Genomic DNA, 20,107 nt, shown 5'->3' on the forward strand with positions numbered 1-20,107 from the left:
TGTTTCTGTTTTGTATACAGATTCGTTTGTATTAATTTTTTAGATTCCACATATAAGTGCTACCATATAATATTTGTTCTCTCTCTTTATAGAGGAGAGATGATGAACTAATTAGGCTTGTTTGATATGTTGGATTATGTGAGAAGCATTGCCAAATAAATGCTAAACCTTCTTAGATTATATTTGTGTGGCTACATGTTATTTATATGTGTTCTAGAAATTGTATAAAATCTCATATGTCCTGGTATGTTATCACTTTTAATTCTAATTATTATCTTGAAGTGTTGTGTGTTACAGAAATAAGCACATTTCCTTGTCAACTGCATTATAATGAACTCTCATGAGGTCTTTAACCATGGCCATTTAAAAGTCTTTGCCATTTACAGAGAGTTACTCTTTTACTTTTATGCTTTTGCAAATATGTTTCATTTTCAGAGAGATTCATGGAGCGGGCTCAAACAAGTACTCTAGAATACAGGTTTCTGATAACTTTAAGATCATAAAACTGAGCTGGGTAGGAATACATGAGGACTAGAGACTTTATTTCTGTCTTGGTTATGAGATATGACTGGTGCAGGTCATTATCCCTCCCTGAACCTCAGTTTCTCCATCTGTAAAATAGGTTAATGACTTCTAATTAAACAGAGAGGATTGAACACATGCATTTCCTTCTGATCGCTCTTGAAATCCCACTGCGTGACAGTAAAAGGGGGGACAAAAAGCATCAATTCACAAGGCAAAGAGCATGGGTGGAAGTTACAAAACAGATGGATTAGTGATGGGTTACTGACTTGCAGAGAGATCTGGAATACAAGTTAGGCAAAGGAAAACCAAGGTGCAGGCAATTGATGTGGCACAATTTCATAAAAGTTCAAAAACTGTAGGCAACAAGTAGCTCTGAAGGTGGGTGTTAGGAAGCCTGAAGTGGAAGGATTGGTCGAAAGCCTTTAGAAAAAGTTCCATTTCCCCACTCCGATGCAGCCTTGTACCCACTCTTAACTCATTCCAGGGTGAGGAATGGAGGTTTATTCTCTGAAGACATTGACCCAGAGGGACTCTGGGTTTAGGAACTTGTGCATAGTTAAGGGAGGGGGTACCAACCAGCAATCAGAAAGTCTACATACTGACTAGAAGCACTCTCTTAGCCCACTACCAAATCTAGGAGCCAGCATTATATCCTACTAACCCTCCCCTCAAATACACAAAGAATGGACAGTTCCTCATTAGGAAAACTGATCAGCTCAAGAGAGAGAAAAAAATACATATACTGAAATCGGGGAAGGGGGTTCCTCCAATGGAATGACCAACTCAGATCATATAGTACTGTAGTACATATTTATTGAAAAAAATCTGCGTATAAGTGGACCCATGCTGTTCAAACCCATGTTGTTCAAGCGTCAACTGTATATGTAAACTACTAGAAATAATAAGGGGAAAAATTCTGTATGTAAGGAAAGTAAGACGTGTTTTTGGCTAAGAAAAGGTATGAGATATGGAGATGCATTTTTGTTAATGGAAAAGAAAGTAAATTTGTCCTAAAGTAATACTGATTATTTCAGAATTGAAAAGAGGACAACAGAAAAATAGAGGGCAAATTATGGACATATCTATATCTGTAACTATAGAGAGAGAGGGGAATTAAGCATGAGCATGGGAAATTTTACCTTGTCTAATCAAGCTGGCTAAAATGGAATTGTTATTAAAAGTGTTTTTAAAATAAGCCTTAATATTAATAGTGTACTTATATAAAACTAAAACTTGATTTTTTTTTCATATACTGAAAAGACAAAGTTTTACTGGACTGTTGGTCTGCTCCTGATAAGAGACTGTGAAAGGTTTTTCTTTACCTATTAAATAACCTTCCTAAAAAACAGAAGTTCTGTGTTTTATCAAAGTAATTTCCTGTGCTTCATGTCATCTTAATCAGGTCTTTGGTAACTTAAGAAAAATGAATCTTCTCAATATTAAGAGTGAAGTTTTGTTAACAGCTATGTAACATTCTATATTTGCCTTTGAAACACTTTACTGTCACTTTGTCACATAGATTATTAAGTATTGTTTATTAATAATCTGGGATCCTATTTAGTCAAGTATCCAAACCTTTTGATATTTTTCACAAACTTCCCAAAATTAAATTCTAAATAAAGTCTTTTTGACCTCAAACTAATTTGGGGATTTCCCAGAGGGCCCCTGGAACATCTCAAAAGATTTGTTCTTTCTCCTTTTTTAAAAAAAAAAATTGAAGTATAATTGTTTTACAATGCTATGTTAGTTTCTGGTGAACAGAAGAGTGATTTAATTATATATATATATTCTTTTTCGTATTTTTTTTCCATTATGGTTTATTACAGGATGTTGAATATAGTTCCCTGTGCTATACAGTAGGACCTTGTTGTTCATCTATTTTATATATAATAGTTTGTATCTGCTAATCCCAAATACCTAATTTATCCCTCCATCACCCCCTCTCCCCTTTGGTAACCATAAGTTTGTTTTCTATCTCTGTTACTCTGTTTCTGTTTTGTATACAGATTCGTTTGTATTAATTTTTTAGATTCCACATATAAGTGCTACCATATAATATTTGTTCTCTCTCTTTATAGAGGAGAGATGATGAACTAATTAGGCTTGTTTGATATGTTGGATTATGTGAGAAGCATTGCCAAATAAATGCTAAACCTTCTTAGATTATATTTGTGTGGCTACATGTTATTTATATGTGTTCTAGAAATTGTATAAAATCTCATATGTCCTGGTATGTTATCACTTTTAATTCTAATTATTATCTTGAAGTGTTGTGTGTTACAGAAATAAGCACATTTCCTTGTCAACTGCATTATAATGAACTCTCATGAGGTCTTTAACCATGGCCATTTAAAAGTCTTTGCCATTTACAGAGAGTTACTCTTTTACTTTTATGCTTTTGCAAATATGTTTCATTTTCAGAGAGATTCATGGAGCGGGCTCAAACAAGTACTCTAGAATACAGGTTTCTGATAACTTTAAGATCATAAAACTGAGCTGGGTAGGAATTTCCAGAACTCATGGAAAAACTGGATTCAAGCAGAACAAGAATTAATAACATGGGACTGAATGAACCGATGAGGATGATTATAATTTTATGATTTTTATTTGAAACACTGATTTTTAAAAATGTTTTAGTTTTTCCAGATTTGAGGGAAACCCTCCCTCTTTTCTCTTAAGCTATCAACAAAGATGACTTATTTATCTTTTTCTCCCTTCTTGATCCTTCTATAATTCATAAACTCTCAATGAGTATTCTTATTTTCATGGTAATATATTTATTTGCATAAGTTCAATAAGAATCTGTTCTTATAACAGGACAAAGTTGAAAACACTGGTTATATTATCAAGGCTTTGACTAGGATGTTAGGTTTGAGAATGTGCATAGACTCAGATATAACCAGAAAACTTAAAGGAACTAAGGTTGACTTTATGAAGCCAATAAAACCCCTTGGAAATACTGGCCTGCCCTTGCTTACAAGGTTCCCAGCAACCTAATCAGGTGACTAAGGAAGGTCACTTCCTGTTAGGTACAAGAGCCTCAAGATTCTCTGGGGACCTTGAGAAGAGATGAACTCACCCAAATCTACATGTATTGCAGGAAATTTCTGATGGTAAGTCCTTGGCTTGGCTTCCTGGCCTTAAGAGGCTTTTAAAAGTTCAAACTGATATTTCTTAAGAAAAGTTCCAGCAAACAGATTTAAAAGAGCCTCTATGATCAATCACTATTCTTGCTGCACTTATGTAAATAATCAGGTCAATTTTTTGGAACTAGATGTATTTTGCAAAAAAATTAGACTTAATTTGGCTCTCTTTTATAGAAATGAGGGTCATTTTAGAGAGATAAAGTAGGTTTCAGTAACACACCTTTGTGGATATTAGATTCCAGTACTGTTAATTGTCTTTGAGGTTTTGTTATTTACCTGTAAACTGGACTGAATCCTGAATTCTTCTAGTTTCCTCCAATATCTGGCTATAGCACCCCAAACTAATGTTTCCAATTTTCTCTTGACTTGGAATCACTAAGAACAAAAGTTGCACTATTCCCTGAAACCCTGCAAACTGAATGTGAACGACTTGATACAAACTTCAGAGAAACCACCACAACAGCTTATGCGTAGGCCATCTTTGTGTCTGCTGCTGTGTGCACCACTCAGAAAGTTTACTTGAACACATGATGACATCATTAGAGACATTCCAACTACAGAAGATGCTTTGACCCCAACATCTAGAGTATTCTCTAGAAATCTTCTTGACTGACTGCCCTCAGAACTCAGACTGGGTTTTCAGTCTGCTGCAATCATTAAGCTTTGTTTTTATTTTGTTTCCATAGAAATGCCTTATTAAATATCTGATTTCTCACACAATATAGGCCTAATTTGGGGAGCTCAAATACAAGACAACCTCCTGAAATGAGACACGACCATTTAACTGAACTGACCTATTCTCAAGATGGAGATGGGTTTAATGAGATACGAAGCAATCTATCAACTTAGCTTCTGGGCTGTGAAACTTCTTGTTTGAAGTTTCAAAGGCAGGACTGAAGAGGAGCAGAATTTGTTATCCTAAAACATGCCTCTTCAGCATAAGGATTATTTTAAGCTGGCTATTTTTAAGAAACAGCAGACAGAGGAGAAGCTCTGAGAACTGAGTAGAAGTTACCCTTTTGTAAGAGACATTTATATTTATAAGGGAAATCTCCATGTGTGAGAGTGTCTCCCTCTCTGTATCAGGAAGAGAAGGATGATTCTAAATCTCTAGAAACTCTTTGCAATGGAGAAGGTAAGGACTTCAATCTGTATAACAACCTTACTCTTGTTTACTATGTTTTCCTGGTCACCTTCCATAACTGACTCCTCACCCTCAACATCTTCTTTTGTCTTTAGCTGAATATTTAACATGATGATTCTCACCATCTTGGGGAGTTACTCGGTTTCCCTGGGTCTCTCTCACGTATACATGAAGGTATACATGTTATACTTTTATTTGACATTCTCCTGTGAATCTGTCTTATATCAATTTAATTATTAGACCAGCCAAAAACCTAAAAGGAAAGAAAGGGAAATCTTTCCACTCTTATACAGCCCGGGAAGCATTACACTACCTCCATGCTTGGTAATTAACTTGAATTATGCAATAATGGATTGGGATGTTACTGGAGGGAAGAAAGAAATGGAGAGAAATTCAGCAGCACCTAACCAAGCCATGAGGAAGTATTATCAGTCAGGCCAGGCAGCCAAACTGGGATCAGAAACAAATATATATATATTTTATGAACACTGTAAGCACAGAGATAATTCTCAGCCAAACAGAGATCTGACATGAGAGGACTCAGCAAAAAACTCCTGTTAACAAAATCAGTCATCCCCTAAAATGGAAAAGTTTTTCATTAATGAGAGTCCAGGGCCAAAAGCTATGGATTTCAAGGAATGCTAAATGCATCCACTGATCTTTCTTGACCTGCTTTTCTTGTTCTGTGCTACCATCTATCCTTTACATCTTCACCCCTGGTTAATTCAAGGCACTTTCAGCTTGTGCATTATGTCTGAACATCCTCAGGCCAAGAAGTCACAGGGAGGGAAGACTCTGGAGGTTTGGAAGGACAGATTCATCAGATGTCAGAGCCAGAAGCGGGTTTAGAGAGGAATCCTGACCCACCTCTTTGCAGCAGTGGGAGGGAAGGGAATAGCTGTTTGATCCCTGGTCCCTCAGCAGAGGCCAAATGTCATCAATTTTCACTTAGGGATGTCAAAGAGATGAACACTCAGGGGTGAAGCCTTACCCTTGGGATTAAACTAAAAGCTTGCAGTGTGGAACTAGGAATTTCTGAGGTTTATAGTGGGAAGTAGGGAATGGTTGGAGGAGACAAAGGCAGGGAAACGGAGTAAACTGGGTGAAACAACACAGGTTGGCTCCTGGAAACTTCCAAATAATCTTAGAATTGCTGCAGGCAAGCAGCATTCTGGTGTGAACTGACCACCTCTCTGGGGGCTGGATGTCTGGGAGCAGTGCTGGCAGGCGCTGATTCCAGCTCTAGAGAGTTAGTGTGGTTCTTTCTCCAGAGACCCTGGGAAGCTGGGAAAGAGGGTCCCAGATGGCTTAGTGGCTCAGATACCTTAGAGTGGGCTCTTAGAAACCCTCTAGTCCTAATGTATTTTTTTAACAGAGAAGAAAACCAAGTCTTTAGAGACATAAGATTGCCTGTTAGAGTATAATTTTCGAAAAGGTAAAATCACGTCTCTCATATAGGTGTTAAATGAACAGGTTTCAAAGATTTTATTGAGCTCATTAATTAATGAGGAAAGCAGTAAGATTTAAAACCGGCACGGAGAACATTTGAGAAGCTAGGTATGTATAAGCAATTTAAAGGCTTGCTGAGTTACAAGCTAACCAAAAACTGGCTTATGTTTAACCGGATCATAAACCGTAAACTTTCAGGCTATTAGTTCCACTGGGAAGAAATTATTTGCATCTTCACTGAACAAAATTTTCCTAATGAACCTTTGCCTTATAGTGAAGTAAAGTCATCCAATAAATTCAAAGTCTGCACTGAAAGGACACTCAATGATTTCTTTTGCCTATTTCCAAGTTTCAGGTAATTTTTAAAAACCTGTCCAAAATAACACTGGTGTTTGCTAGCAGATGTAGGATGACATCTGAAGTCTCTTTATACTCAACCCTGTGTTGTTGTCCTTGCCACACAATCCAGAAAGACCCAGATGTACAAGAGCGAAACTGTGAATGGAAGAAGTAGTATATTCCCTACTCTGGTCTGCCCCACCCACCCACTCACTTAAGGTGTTGCGTATGAAACACTGACCTGTGAGGACGCCCAGACTAGTTCCTTGTCCCCATATTTCCCAGACACAAGGTATGATCTCAATACTCTCTTTCCCTCCAGTATCTTACAGGAATCCTTAATCACCCTCTCCCACCCACACACACACTCAGTCCTTATACTTGACTGTCTCTAGGATCCTTTTCTGCATATTCTCTATTGGAAACTTCATTAGATGTGTTCCAGTGAGGCTCAGTGACATCTTGGTGGAGATGTTACCTAAAGGGATTTAAGACTGAATGTACTCACTTGGCATAGGTATCCATTATAGTTCTTCCACTTCTTAAATTCAAGGATTCTGTAATAGTTTTTTTTTCCAAGATAGGACTGAGAACTTGCATATAGAACCTAGGAAGCCTCAGGTGGATTTGCAAAGGTGGCATTGATTTTTTGGCTTTAGGATAACTCTAATTTCTTGGCTCTTCATTAGAGTGAATGCTAATGTCCTTCCTTTTGGGAGGGCTCTGAGTATAAGTGAGTTACTATTTGCCAAAAGATTTGGGAGCCTGAGACAAGTAACACTGAGCTGCTCACCAACAATGACAGGTCATCTACACAAACATCCATCCTTTTGTTCCTTCCAGATCTTTGTGGGTGGCAGAGATTGGAATAACTTCATTACCAGAGTTCATCAGACTTGCCAGTGCCTCTTTAAGATTGCCTTTTTCAAAATTACTTTGTTTGTCTGAAATGGAATTCAGGTAGATAAGGGGTAGCTATTAACCATTCAAAAGATAACATGATGGGATGAATCATCTACCCCCAGGCCCTGATTTTGAGGCTTGCTTTTGTATTCTTTTTATCCTCTAGATAAAAAGAAAAAACATTTTAAGAATGAATTTCTTACGGTTAGTGTTAAAAAAAAAAAAAAAAAAAAAAAAAGGGACCACAAGCCCAGAATGGAGTCACTTGTGCTAGGCCCCAGATCAATAAACCAAGACCTAATACCTAACTTAATTACAGTTTCAGCCTTTCCCAGGAATGGAATCTTAAACTAGTCAATCTGGAATCACCTTCACTGGTCAGTACCAGTGAAGAAATCTGCCTGATAGACCCCTGCTGGCTCCTAAAGGAAGGTGACCTCGCCACAGACAATTCGTTCTTTGCTAGTTTAACTTCCATGTCCTGCTCCCTTCTGTCTTTAGAAGTCTTTGATTTTGTACAGGTCTTCGGAGCTCCTTTCTATCTTAAAGAGCATCACTTTTTTTTCAGGTATTTACCTTTCTCTTGCAAAGCTCACTTGCTTCACCCCCAACCCCAAGGCCTGATTTATCCAAGGGAAAGCACATACCCTGGACAGTGATTGATTCATAAAAGAACGTCGCCACAAAGTTGGTCAATAAGATGCAAGGAGAAGTTTGCAGAGGGCTTCTGGGAAATCCTTCCTCACTTTTTAAATAAAATTTCCAAAAAGTGACCCTCGTATATTTTCTGGACAAACCATGCCCATGTTTGAAGTTTGGCATGTCCACAGCTGCCTCACTGAGTAGGTTGAGGATGAAAACTCAGAGGAAGGGAGAGCCAGGGCCACAGGCTTATATGCACTCTAAGGTTTGCCTTACTGCTGGACTTTCTTACAGGAGCCAATAAATTTCCCATTTGTTTAAGCCACACAAAATCCAGGGATGAAGACTGAATCATGAGTTAGGCAGACAATCCAATGGAAACGTTATCTGAAAGAGCTGGGTAAGGTAGCAGAATATGCTATGAAGCAATGGGAGAGGAACAAAGATACCAGCACAAAGGAGGATGCTGGGAATCAAGAGTCTGGGGCAAAACTTAAAGAGATTCCTGAGAATCTGGGGCATTGTTTCTGGGGTTGTGTGCTGCACAACTGATCTGCTGGTTATTGCCTTATTGTGACTCCTGGAATTCTCTTTCTTGTCTAAGTCTAAATACCACCCACCCTTCAAGCCCTAGCTCAAAGCTTACCTCCCATGGGGAGTCTTTCCATTTGCACTGGGCCTTGTTTACTGCCCCCAGCTGAGACTTCCTTGGGATCTCTCTTCTCTACAGAATGTCTGTCATGCAGAACCTCTAAGTATCCTGGGTGAGAGCCGTGTCCCTTAAGGCCGAATGAACTAGTATGCTTCTTTGTTTCTTCTCCCACAGAGCTGAGCCCAGAGTTATTCCCAGAACTCACAAGAAAGTGAACGTGTCTGCAGAACAGTGCGCTGAAGTTTATTAGTGAGGCCATCTCAGTGTTCATAATGAAACCCTTTGTCAGCACGGCCCCTGAGTGTTATCCCTCCCTGGGTGCTTGGTCATACAGGGCTGCCCCACAGCTGAGTTCAGAGGGGGACCCCCTCTTCCATTCTCAGGCTGTACTGAGAAAGACCATAGCCCTAGCTCTCAGAGAAGTTCCCAGAAATGGTGAAAGAGGTGAAGAAATCACTTTGACCTTGTTTAACTTGGAATTGTGGAATACCTGAGCTGAAATGAAGCTTGAAGTTCACAGAGGCACATTTTCCTTTTTCAGCGGGGGAAACTGAGGCAGAAGGTAGAAGGAACCCGCCTAAGGTTCTACTACTAAAGTGATCTTTAAACAATCACCATTGAGTGTATGGGGAAAGCTGAGCAACTCAGCCCATCATTTCCTTAAAGACAACTGCTTGTTTATTACTTAGGCTTCCTTTTCACTAAAAAGCTGGGCAATTTGATAGTAACTAAAAAAGGTGTCTAAAGAAATGGCCATTTTAAAAGCAATAATTACTCATATTTCAATACAGCTCTATAGTTAAAAAAAAATTTTTTTTATAGCTTGGTCCTTCTTACAATTGTTTTCTGGAAGGAGAGATTGTTGTTTCTATTTTAGAAATGTAGAAACCAATCTCACCCCACCCAGGTCATACTTCAGATTCAGGCCTGGAATTCCATCTCCTTTGCCTACTCCTGTGTGTATTCCTTTCTGTTCACATGGGATTGAGAAACATGAATTTTGAAAACCAGTTTGATGCCTCCAATGTTTCCAAACCTCAATTACCCTTCACAGTGGCAGAGCCCTGGCTTTTTATCAGCCTAGCTCTAATGCTAGATTTTGGGTCTAGACCCCCCTTCCTTGTCTTTGGTTGATAGTGGAGCCTTTTTAATGAAATGGCCCAGAAAATACTGCCTACTGTCTTCAAATATTAATAACTTCATTTGTTTGCAAAACTTAGGGAGGGTGTCATAAAAATTAATGAGTGTGTTGGTGGAAATCAATTGTCTTTCTGCAAAAGATTCTCTGGAGACATTGTGTAGGAAATTATGTGAATTTTTTTTTTTTTTAACTTCTGAGATAGTATATTTCTAGCTAAAGGGTATGTTTTGAGTATATTTATGATCCAGAAAATGGAGACTTTGTAAAGATCTTCTGGTCCTTTGCTTTGAAGAAAGATGAAGTTTGGAGAAAAACAATCCCAAAGAATGAAAACCCAAGGGAACCACTTCAATCAAATATTTCTCATAATTTTGGCCTGGGTATTTGTATTCCTCTTCAGTCCTTATATTTTTACACTCATAACTGGGCTAAGGTAAATTCTTACTGAGTTGGAGACAGAGCCAGGCTCAGAGAGGAGAAGAGATGTACAGAGTCTCATAGTCCAGTTAGTAGAAGAGACTGCTGATCCCCAGCCCACAATTTTTGCTGTATTACATTGTTCGTCTTTCCTGCTCTCTCTTAAAAAAGAAAAAAAAAATGGGCATGGGGATAGAAGTTAGCAATGTATTCATTTGTTCTTGTTAATTTTCCAAATTAAGGTAATTTAATTACATTGAGTTAAGATCACAATCTTTTTCCACTCTAAATCTGTGTTCATCTCAAATTTACTAGTGTCAGATGGCATCAGATAGGCTGTAGGCTTTCTGGAGGTCCAGCTATGAAGAAATTGAATTGGAGATACATTTAGCCTGGACTGAATGGACCACACTGATGTATTTCACATCTTGAACATGGATAAAATACATAATTTTATGAAGAGTTGGTAACATTTAAATACACCATATTAATTGCAATTTGAAAAACATATTGGAACATTTCAGTAAATCAAGTGAGAATTTACTGACTACTGATTTGGACATACATGAAGGGTACTTTATTTTCCTTTGAAAATTATTTATTGAAGAACTGAAGGAAAATTCAGATAAAAATCGGTGGATATTTATTGCAACATCTTTTCAAATTTTTGATTGTTTGAATGTTTTTATAATAAAAATTCAAGGACTTTTAAAAAATTAAGGGAACACAGAATAACAGTGATCAAGACAAGCAAGGAAATCGCCAGAAATTTTCTCATATTGAAAGGAAAATTGTAACAAAAACAAAAATTACCAAAGGAAGTAATTCATTAAGAAGAAGAGAGGGACTTCTTTCGTGGCTGTACAGTGGTTAAGAATCCACCTGCCAATGCAGGGGACATGGCTTCGAGCCCTGGTCCGGGAAGATCCCACATGCGGCAGGGCAACTAAGCCCGTGTGCCACAACAACTGAGCCTGTGTTCTAGAGCCCAAGAGCCACAACTACTGAAGCCCGTGCACCTAGAAACCATGCTCCACAACAAGAGAAGCCACCGCCACCGCAACGAGAAGCCTGCCACCGCAACGAAGTGTATCCCCACTTGCAGCAACTAGAGAAAGCCCACACATAGTAACGAAGACCCCACTCAGCCAAAAAAAATGTTTTAGGGAAAAGTATTATAGAGACATGAGGCTATGTCATTTTTCTGGATTTTTGTGGTATCTGTCAGCATTTTACAATCTGTTATTTGTTGTGATTTCTTTTTTTCATCCAAATAAATATTCACTTTTGCTCCTAATTTTGTATCCTTTTTCTTAAAGAGGGCCTGACCATATTTTACGGGCTTCAGGCCCTCCCTACCAAACCTGTGGTCCTCTAGCAGTGAGATAGGGAGAGGCTGAAGGATGGTACTTACTGAAGTGTAGGTGCAAGTTATGGAGTAAAGTGAAAAGAGGGATCATCCAGGTGGCCGGCAGCACCAAACTGAGAATGTTGGCTAAGTCAGGTTATATTTATCAATAGGAGAGGTGAGGAGCGAATTGGGTGATTTCCAAAGCCTCTTAATAACAATGACAATAATAGGCTCTACTATAACTGAGCACTTACGGCATATCATGCATTACATCAGAGGTCACAAATGATGGCCCATGGACCACTCTGGCCTGCCCTCTGGTTTATAAATAAAGTTTTATTGGAAAACAGCTATAACTATTCACTCAGGTGCTGTCTATGATTACCTTTGTGCAGCACGGTTGCACAGCAGGGTTGAGTAATCACGACAGACACCACATGGCTTGTAAAGTCTAAAATAATTACTATCTGGCCCTTAGAGTGAAAGTTTGCCGACTTCTGCACTATGTAGTCATTGGCTCTGTGGTACACTGTATTTTCCAAATATGCCCACAAATATATGGGTATTGCCCAACCCACATGCTCTGGTAAAAAATGTGATCTTCTTATCCCACCTCCACCAAGGGGTAGGGTCTACTTGTATCTGGGTGGGTGGGCCAAGTGGCTGCTTTGACCAATAATACAGAGTGGAATTGATGCTGTGCCATTGCAGGTAGGGCCCCAAGTTGCCTGGCAGCTTCTGCTTCCTGCCTATGGAAGCCAGCCACCATGTAAGAAGTGCAGCTACCTGAGACCACTATGTTGTGAGAAGCTCAAATCTCACAGAGAGGCCCTCACAGATGACATGCCATGTGGAGAGAGAAAACAAGGATCATGGAGGTACCAGACATGTGAGTGAAAGAGCCATCTTGGCAGTAGATCCTCCAGCCCCAGTTGCTCTGCTGATACCATGTAGATTAAGACACAGACAACCCAATCAAGCCCTTCTAGAATTTCTGACCCACAGAATCAGATGTAATAAAATGGTTGTTTTTATCCATCAAGTTTGGGGTAGTTTGTTATGTAGCAATAGATAATTGGAATAGTCGCATATACGCCTCATCACTGCCCAGTGAGATGAGAATTATTAGTCCCAATCTATGTGTAGAGAACCAAAGTTTGAAGAAACCAAATCACATACCCATGTTACACGTCTGATAAATGGCAGAGCCAGAGTTCAAACCTGAGTCTAGTGGACTCCAAAGGCCAGGTACCTGACATGCCTACTAGCGTTGACATTCTGTGTGCAGAAAGCTGCCAAAGCTAAGAGACGATGGGGTCAAGCAGGAGGCTCCTGAGAAAGTCATACTTCCAGCCCTAGTGGAGTTATATTCAAGAGGGAATTTTTTAGTACCCAGCTTCCACAAAGCAGAGCAACTAATGCTGTGCCAAACATTTGTTCCCTGGCAATTCGCCTGACAGCATTTCTTTTTCATCCATGATATGTTTTTATTCTCTTCCAAGGCATTATGTTTTCTTTTTAAACAGCTTTATTGAGGTATAAAACACATACCATAAAATTCACCCATTATAAGTGCACAGTTAAATGATTTCTAGTAAATTTACACAGTTGTGCAACCATCACCACAACCCATTTTAGAACATTTCCAAATGTTCTAAATGTTCCAAATGAACACTTCCTAAAAAGGTCTCTCATGCCAGATTGTGGTCAGTCCCCATTCCAACAGCTAGCCCCCAGCAACCACTGATCTGCTCCTGTCTCTACAAGTTTGCCTTTTCTAACAATGTCATATAAATGGAAGCATGTGGTATGTGGCATGCTGTGTCTGGCTTCTTTAACTTAGCATGCATCAGTAGTTTGTTACTTTCAATTGCCACAGAGTATGCCATTGTATGATATATCACATTTTAAAAAATTTATCCACCAGTTGATGAGCCAATCCATATGGACTGGTTCCACTTCTGGATTGCACTAATGGTGGCATTTAGTCAGTGTTTGATTGCTTAAGACTCACAGGACCCAAAATGACAACGGGGGGAAATCAGGGAAGCTGGCAGTTATTGACCAGGTCCTGACGGCTTTGCATCCAATTGCTGCAGAGGGTATGGTCTGGCTTCCCAGGCTGGTTGCTGACAAGGTTGTGGGTCAGAGTTCTATTTTTATATGTGGTCAACCCACTGACCATTTGCATATTCAGTCTTTCAAGGGCCAGTCTTCTAGAGTCCCCTCCATCTAACTCTAGGCAACTATGTCTGTAGTACAGTAGAAGTGAAAAGCATTTGGTGTCAAAAGACCTAGTTCTACCCCATGGAAAAATCACGTCACTTCTGAGACATGTTCTCTGCACACAGAATGAGCGTAAAGATAGTAATTCTTGCCCTTTTATTTTGTAGGATTTGGAAAAGATTGTACTAGGGTCCCTAATTTTTTCTCCATTCCTAAATCTATGCCCTTTGCCATGTGATTTGTAGTTTTCCTCTCAAAAGGGGAAGAGGATATTTCCCCATCCCATGACTCTGAGTTCAGCCATATAACTTACTTTGGTCAAAAAAATGAAAAAGAAAAGTGACAGTATGACAGTCCTGAGCTTAGCTCTCAAAAGGCCTTGTGTGTTTCTACTTGCTTTCATGAGCTTCCACCATCACCATGAGCATATCATGCCCAAGCTAGCTCACGGGTTCCACAAGGTGGAGCAGAGCCCACTTGTCCCAGCTGAGTCATTCTACATCCCCTGACCCACAGTCAACCCCTAGACCAATGCACAAGCCCAGCTTAGATGAGCAGAGCCACCCAACTGAGCCCTGGTCTGCGAAAATAAGTGATTGTGTCTTTAAGCCACTAAGATTCTGGGTGGTTTTTAAGGTAGCAAAAGCTAATATATACAGGGTTGTCATGTCAATCAAATAAAATAAGGGATGTGGAAGTTTTTTTGAAACTGTAAGCTACTGGGAAAAATTTATTACCCTTAGTTTTCAAAATTTCCACATGACCTTATTTTCAGTTATTTGTGAAATTAATATCAATGAAGTAGTACCTGTCAAGGTTTAAGGTACACTCTTCTATAAGGTATTCAGCCATGTATTAATATTTATTCCCTAAATACTTTTGAACATCAGTGTGTTCTATAGAATACAGAAAGGCTTTTTCTTTTTGTTTTTGTTTTAATTTTTTGTCTGCTTTGGGTGTTCGTTGTGGTGCGCGGGCTTCTCATTGCAGTGGTTTCTCCTCCTGTGGAGCCCGGGCTGTAAGCCCGTGGGCTTCAGTAGTTGTGGCTCACGGGGTCTAGAGCACATGCTCAGTAGTTGTGGCGCAAGGGCTTAGTTGCCCCGCAGCATGTGGGATCTCCCCGGAGCAGGGCTCGAACCCGTGTCTCCTGCATTGGCAGGTGGATTCTTAACCACCGCACCACCAGGGAAGCCCCAGAAAGGCTTTTAAATGCAAAGAAATCTCTTTCTAGAGAGACACTGAAACGATTTTAGACACTGAAACGATTTGGAGTGAGTAGGGAAAGATATGGGCTTTGAAGCAGTAGGTCAGACACTGGTCCCCCTCATCCCAATGGTGGATACCTATTCTGCATTCTGCTTTCCTCTAAAAGCAAAGAAAGAGCCAAAGCCCTTTCCCTAGGTGGTGGAAAGCACAGAATTCCCTGGAGAGTAAAATAGGAGTAGAACTTCTCCCATTTGGAAAGGACCAAGGAAGAGGGCCTCACTGCACCTATAGCGGTGGGTCCAGGGAAATTACTTGAGAACCTTGTCCAGTCCTTGCCACTTACATCTTCTGAAATCAAAATGTTTCTTCAAAGCTCTGCTCAAATTCCACTTCCTCCAAGCAGCCTCCTTTTCTGAGGCCCTATGGCTAGTATCTTTTTTCTTTACATCTGGGGCAACCTTTGACATCTATCTTAGCCTCATACTCCACTACTTTCACAAAGACATGAGCCTACTAAACTAGTAGGGTTTGGCTTGGAATGGCTGTGGCAATGGGTGCAATTTAAGGCAGAAGAGAATAGCACAATGAAAAGGTAAGGATGAGGAAAGTAGGGCATGAAGAAACTGATCTTCATGACAATTCTTGGGAGAACCAGGAGGTCAAAGAGTGAGCTGACACCAGCATGGGCTGCACCAGGGTCTTGGAAAGAATTTATCTCTGGCTGGGAATTCAAGGGCCACACTTATTTGGAAGAGCTTACAAAACTTGTGTCCTAAGTCTCAAGTTCTGTAAATGGCCAAGGCCCAGCCAGGCAGGGCCCCAATGACATGTTCCTTAGATGCTTAAATCAGGTCTTAGATTTTCTTGGGGCCAAATTTCATTTTAGATGACTAGTGCTTACATATGATACAATTTAGAATACTGGCTTTACTTGACAATTCAGTTTAACTACTGAATTTTAAAAAGGGATTTTCCCAGATCCTTAGAATTTGGGAAGGCATTGCAAACACAGTGGTTTGTGGTTATGATAGTTGTTATTAAAGAATCAATGCACTTATGATAATTTTGACAAGAATGAAATATGCACATAAATCCACTTTTACTTAATTATGGAAATGATCTTTTTCAATAATAAAAGGGGATCAGACAGATCTTTAAACTGCCTGAAGGAAATATTTTGAAATGAGTTGGATTTTCTTAGGGTAAATCAATGGTTTGCCTTCTGACCTCGAGTAGTTGTGTATATGTCTGTGTCATCCCGTAGCCTCTATTCTCCTGAAGATCAGGAATTGTCTCATTTCTATCTCCTCTATGGCTAGTACACTGCCTGTTACACAATGAGAACTCAGAAAATACTTTTGCTGTCTTGGAGTGTTGTCTCCACCTTCTTTTACTTATGTAATTCATTTACTCCTTGGGACAATTTTGCAAAACATTACCACCTTAGTTTCCACAGAGGAAGGAACTAAGCCTAAGAGAGTAGGCGATTTGCCCAAGATGGTACCATTAGTAAAGGGCAAGATCAGGATTCAATCCTAATCTGTTTTCTATGGAGTCCTTCTTTTTAGATGGAGATACAGGACACCAAAATGATCAAACACAATGCTTTCATTGCTATCCTGCTGTGGATTTCACTTTTTTCTCTCCTTTTCACTCCACTGACATCATATAATGCTCTTCAATTACAGCTGTCAACTTCCTCCCACAATTGCTCTGTATTCTGGGCTATAATTGCTCCTCACAGAACCTGAGCCCACACGCCTACAATTTCTCTATCAGCTAAGCAGCCCCCACTACCTCCAAGGGACCATGGCTAATGCAGTCCACAGAGGTACATGCACCTGTGATTACTGCCATTTTCCACTTTAGTTATCTCAGGACAAGTGCTATGCTGGAGTGCCTTTTAAGTAATGCGTAGTGACAACATTCTGATGTGGGTAGGTGGCCAAGAATCACTATCCCCCGCATTAGTATTTGAGAAATGATACCTTCAAGGTGGGAGTTGACACGTTCACTTGGACGTTTGAGGGAGGACGCAAAGATGAGTCCCTCGGGTACTGAGATCCATTTCCTTCCTTAATGCTAAGGGCCCAAGGCTCTTTTCTAGGGAATACATTAAGCCGTCACTTATGGCAAAAACTTCAGCTAATAAACTACCAACTTGTACTGTCCAAGAAAAAAGTAGTTCAGAAATAAAGGATTCCTCCAATTTCTTCTGTAGAGGAATCCCTGAAATTCATTTCAAAAGAACTCAAATAGGTCACAGAATCTGTGAACTAAAAGGGCCTTGTTCAGATGGGAGAATTGGGATCCAAAGAGGGAAAAGGACTTGGCTAAGTCACCCAGCAAGTGGATGGCAACTAAGACTATCTAAGACTTCTAGATAAGGACCTTCTTCGCTTTGGTTAAACTTAGGGTTGAAGGAGAGGAGTGATGTCACTTCTACCTTCAGTCTCCTGGGAGCTTCTGACAGGGGAAATTATAGAAACACCAGGTCCCTGGGATAGTGGGTTCTGACATTGGTAACATCTTATTACTAGGACACCCTAGTCCAGAGTGCAGTCAAGAAACTCTGGCCAAGAAAGCCAAACACTGCTGAAGAGATAAATAAACAAACAAGATAAAACTCTAAAAGAGATACTGAATGTGCCTGAGATGAGTCCCCTCTCTCCACCTCAGGACTGAGAGAAGCTGGTCAAGGTCAAAAAGCTGATTCTAGGAACCTGAGAAATTTTGGGGAGAGAGGAAGAGATCAAGTGTAAGGATTTTCCCAATCAACCTGAAGCTCAGGGTGTATAATCACTGTCACAAAGGGAGGGACTGCCTTTCTTGGAGGTTAACTAAAAGCAAGGAGCTGGAGGAAAGGCTGGGAAGGAATCCTAAAGGGCTGCTGTAAGGCAGGGACATTACAGAGTGAGCAATGGTCTGAGGGAAGGCCTGGCGTCTAGCAAAGACAAAGCTGAACTGACACGATAACCTAAACAGCCACAACAGCAACCAAACTTCACAGAGCACTTCTCTCATACCAGACTCTTCTCTAATAATTCTACGTACATTATCTCATTTGATCCTCACAGCAGCCTTATAACAAGAATTTAGAAAATGTGGTAGGGCCACTTTCAAAAGTTCTGGGAAAGGATTATTATACCTGAGGACTCTCCCATTAATGACATTTCATAAGAGACCAAAGCTATTTTGGATCCCCACAACCTCTCTATGGATGTATAAATAACATTTTAAATACATATTACTTTGAACTAGGGGAAACTGCTAGTTTTGTAGATCAAAAAATTGTCAAATAGCAGAACTTTCATATGGCTCAACCTAATATATAAAACATATGTACTTTAAGGGAAGTAAGTAAAAAGGTGACAGGCAAATACAGTAGAGTGGGATGTGTGCTACATAAGGAGCAAGTACTGTGCACTCTGGGAAAACACACACAAGAGTGTTCTAACCAAGTTTTCAGTGAAGGAGAGCAGTAAGCGGAGACTTCTAGGAGGAAATGTTGAAACCTGAAGTACAACAGAAAACACTAAGGGAAGTTAATCATTATGAGCCTGATTCAGTGAATCAGGGAGGCTTTAGGCCATGATAAAGTAACAGATGCTGGACTTGCACTACCACTGTAAACATGTAGAAAACTAAGAAAAATATGTGGAAAAAAACCACTTTCAGACATTGAACAGCAGACATCACAAGATCATAATCGCTGGGAGTAGGAGAACAAACAAGGTGAGTCCTTCAGTTGGTTAAAATCAGTAAGTTCTTAAAGATTGAAAGAGTATGTTCTCTAATTGTACAGAATTAAATTGGAAATAAAAATAGAAAGAGATCTGAAAAATAAACAGCTTAGTTTTAAGTAAGTCTTGGGTAATAAAAGAAATCCCAAGGGAAATTTAAAAATATTTAATGAACTGAATGAAAATAGAAACACAACATATCAAAATTTGTGAGATGCAGTTGAAGCAATGCTAAGGGAAGATGTATAACTTCAAATGATTATATTAGAAAAAAATCAAATCAATAATTTAAACTTGCATATCAAAAAGCTATAAAAAGTTGAGACAATTAAACCTAAAGTAAGTGAAAGAATGAAAAAATAGAAATAAAAGCAAAAATCAATCAAATAAAGAATGTACAAATAATGGAGAAAATAAATTAAACCAAAAGAAGATTCTTTAAATGCCACATCATGGGCTACAGGTAGAAGCCCAGAGGTGGGAATAGCTTATAAAGGAGGTCTGCTCAACAGAATATATACTGACTGCAGAGGTGCCACTTTGGTGTGTTATCATCTTGAATAGCTTGTTGTGACCAACATTTCAATAAAACTAATAACGTCTATCTAAACTCATCAAAGAAATAAGGGAAAAGACACAAATTATCATCAAGAATGAAACAGGGGACATTATTACAGAGTCTACAGTCACTAAAAGGATAATAAGGACTATTAAGAACAACCTACTGCCAATAAATTCAACATCTGATATGAAATGGAAGAATCCTTTGGGAAAAAACAACAACAACAAACGACCAAAAATGACTTAAGAGAAGACAGAAATTCTAAATAGTCCCATATCTATTAAAAACCATTGGATTTCTTATAAACAATATTCCACAAAGAAGAATCTCAACCCAGGTGACTTCTCTGGTGAATTCTTTCAAACATCTAAGGAAGAAAAAGGAACAGTTCTATACAATATATTTCAGAAAATAGGGAAGGCAATAATACATTGTTCTTCCACCAAACAAAGACATTAAAAGAAAACACCAGCAGCATTGTTCGCATCCTGCCTGCTTAACAGAGCCTTATGGTATCTTCAATTCCAAGAGCAATAAAAAACATGTACCCATAAAAATGCTTAAACATGTGCCATAAAAATGTACACAGCTCTTTAAAGAATATTTATTTATACCAAATAAAAACTGGTAAAAATCTAGATATACATTAGCAAGAGAAGAG

The 20,107-nt window shown here is 39.3% G+C and overlaps 1 protein-coding gene across 2 annotated transcripts in view; it reads right to left on the minus strand.

Moving 5' to 3' along the window:
- The window catches only part of MASP1 (MBL associated serine protease 1), a 291,536-nt gene that overhangs the window by 139,464 nt on the left and 131,965 nt on the right, over window positions 1-20,107 (minus strand). The window lies entirely within an intron of this gene.

The sequence above is a fragment of the Neophocaena asiaeorientalis genome, unplaced genomic scaffold, assembly GCF_003031525.2.
Source record: "Neophocaena asiaeorientalis asiaeorientalis breed wild unplaced genomic scaffold, Neophocaena_asiaeorientalis_V1.1 scaffold225, whole genome shotgun sequence".
Classification (NCBI taxonomy): Eukaryota; Metazoa; Chordata; class Mammalia; order Artiodactyla; family Phocoenidae; genus Neophocaena; species Neophocaena asiaeorientalis.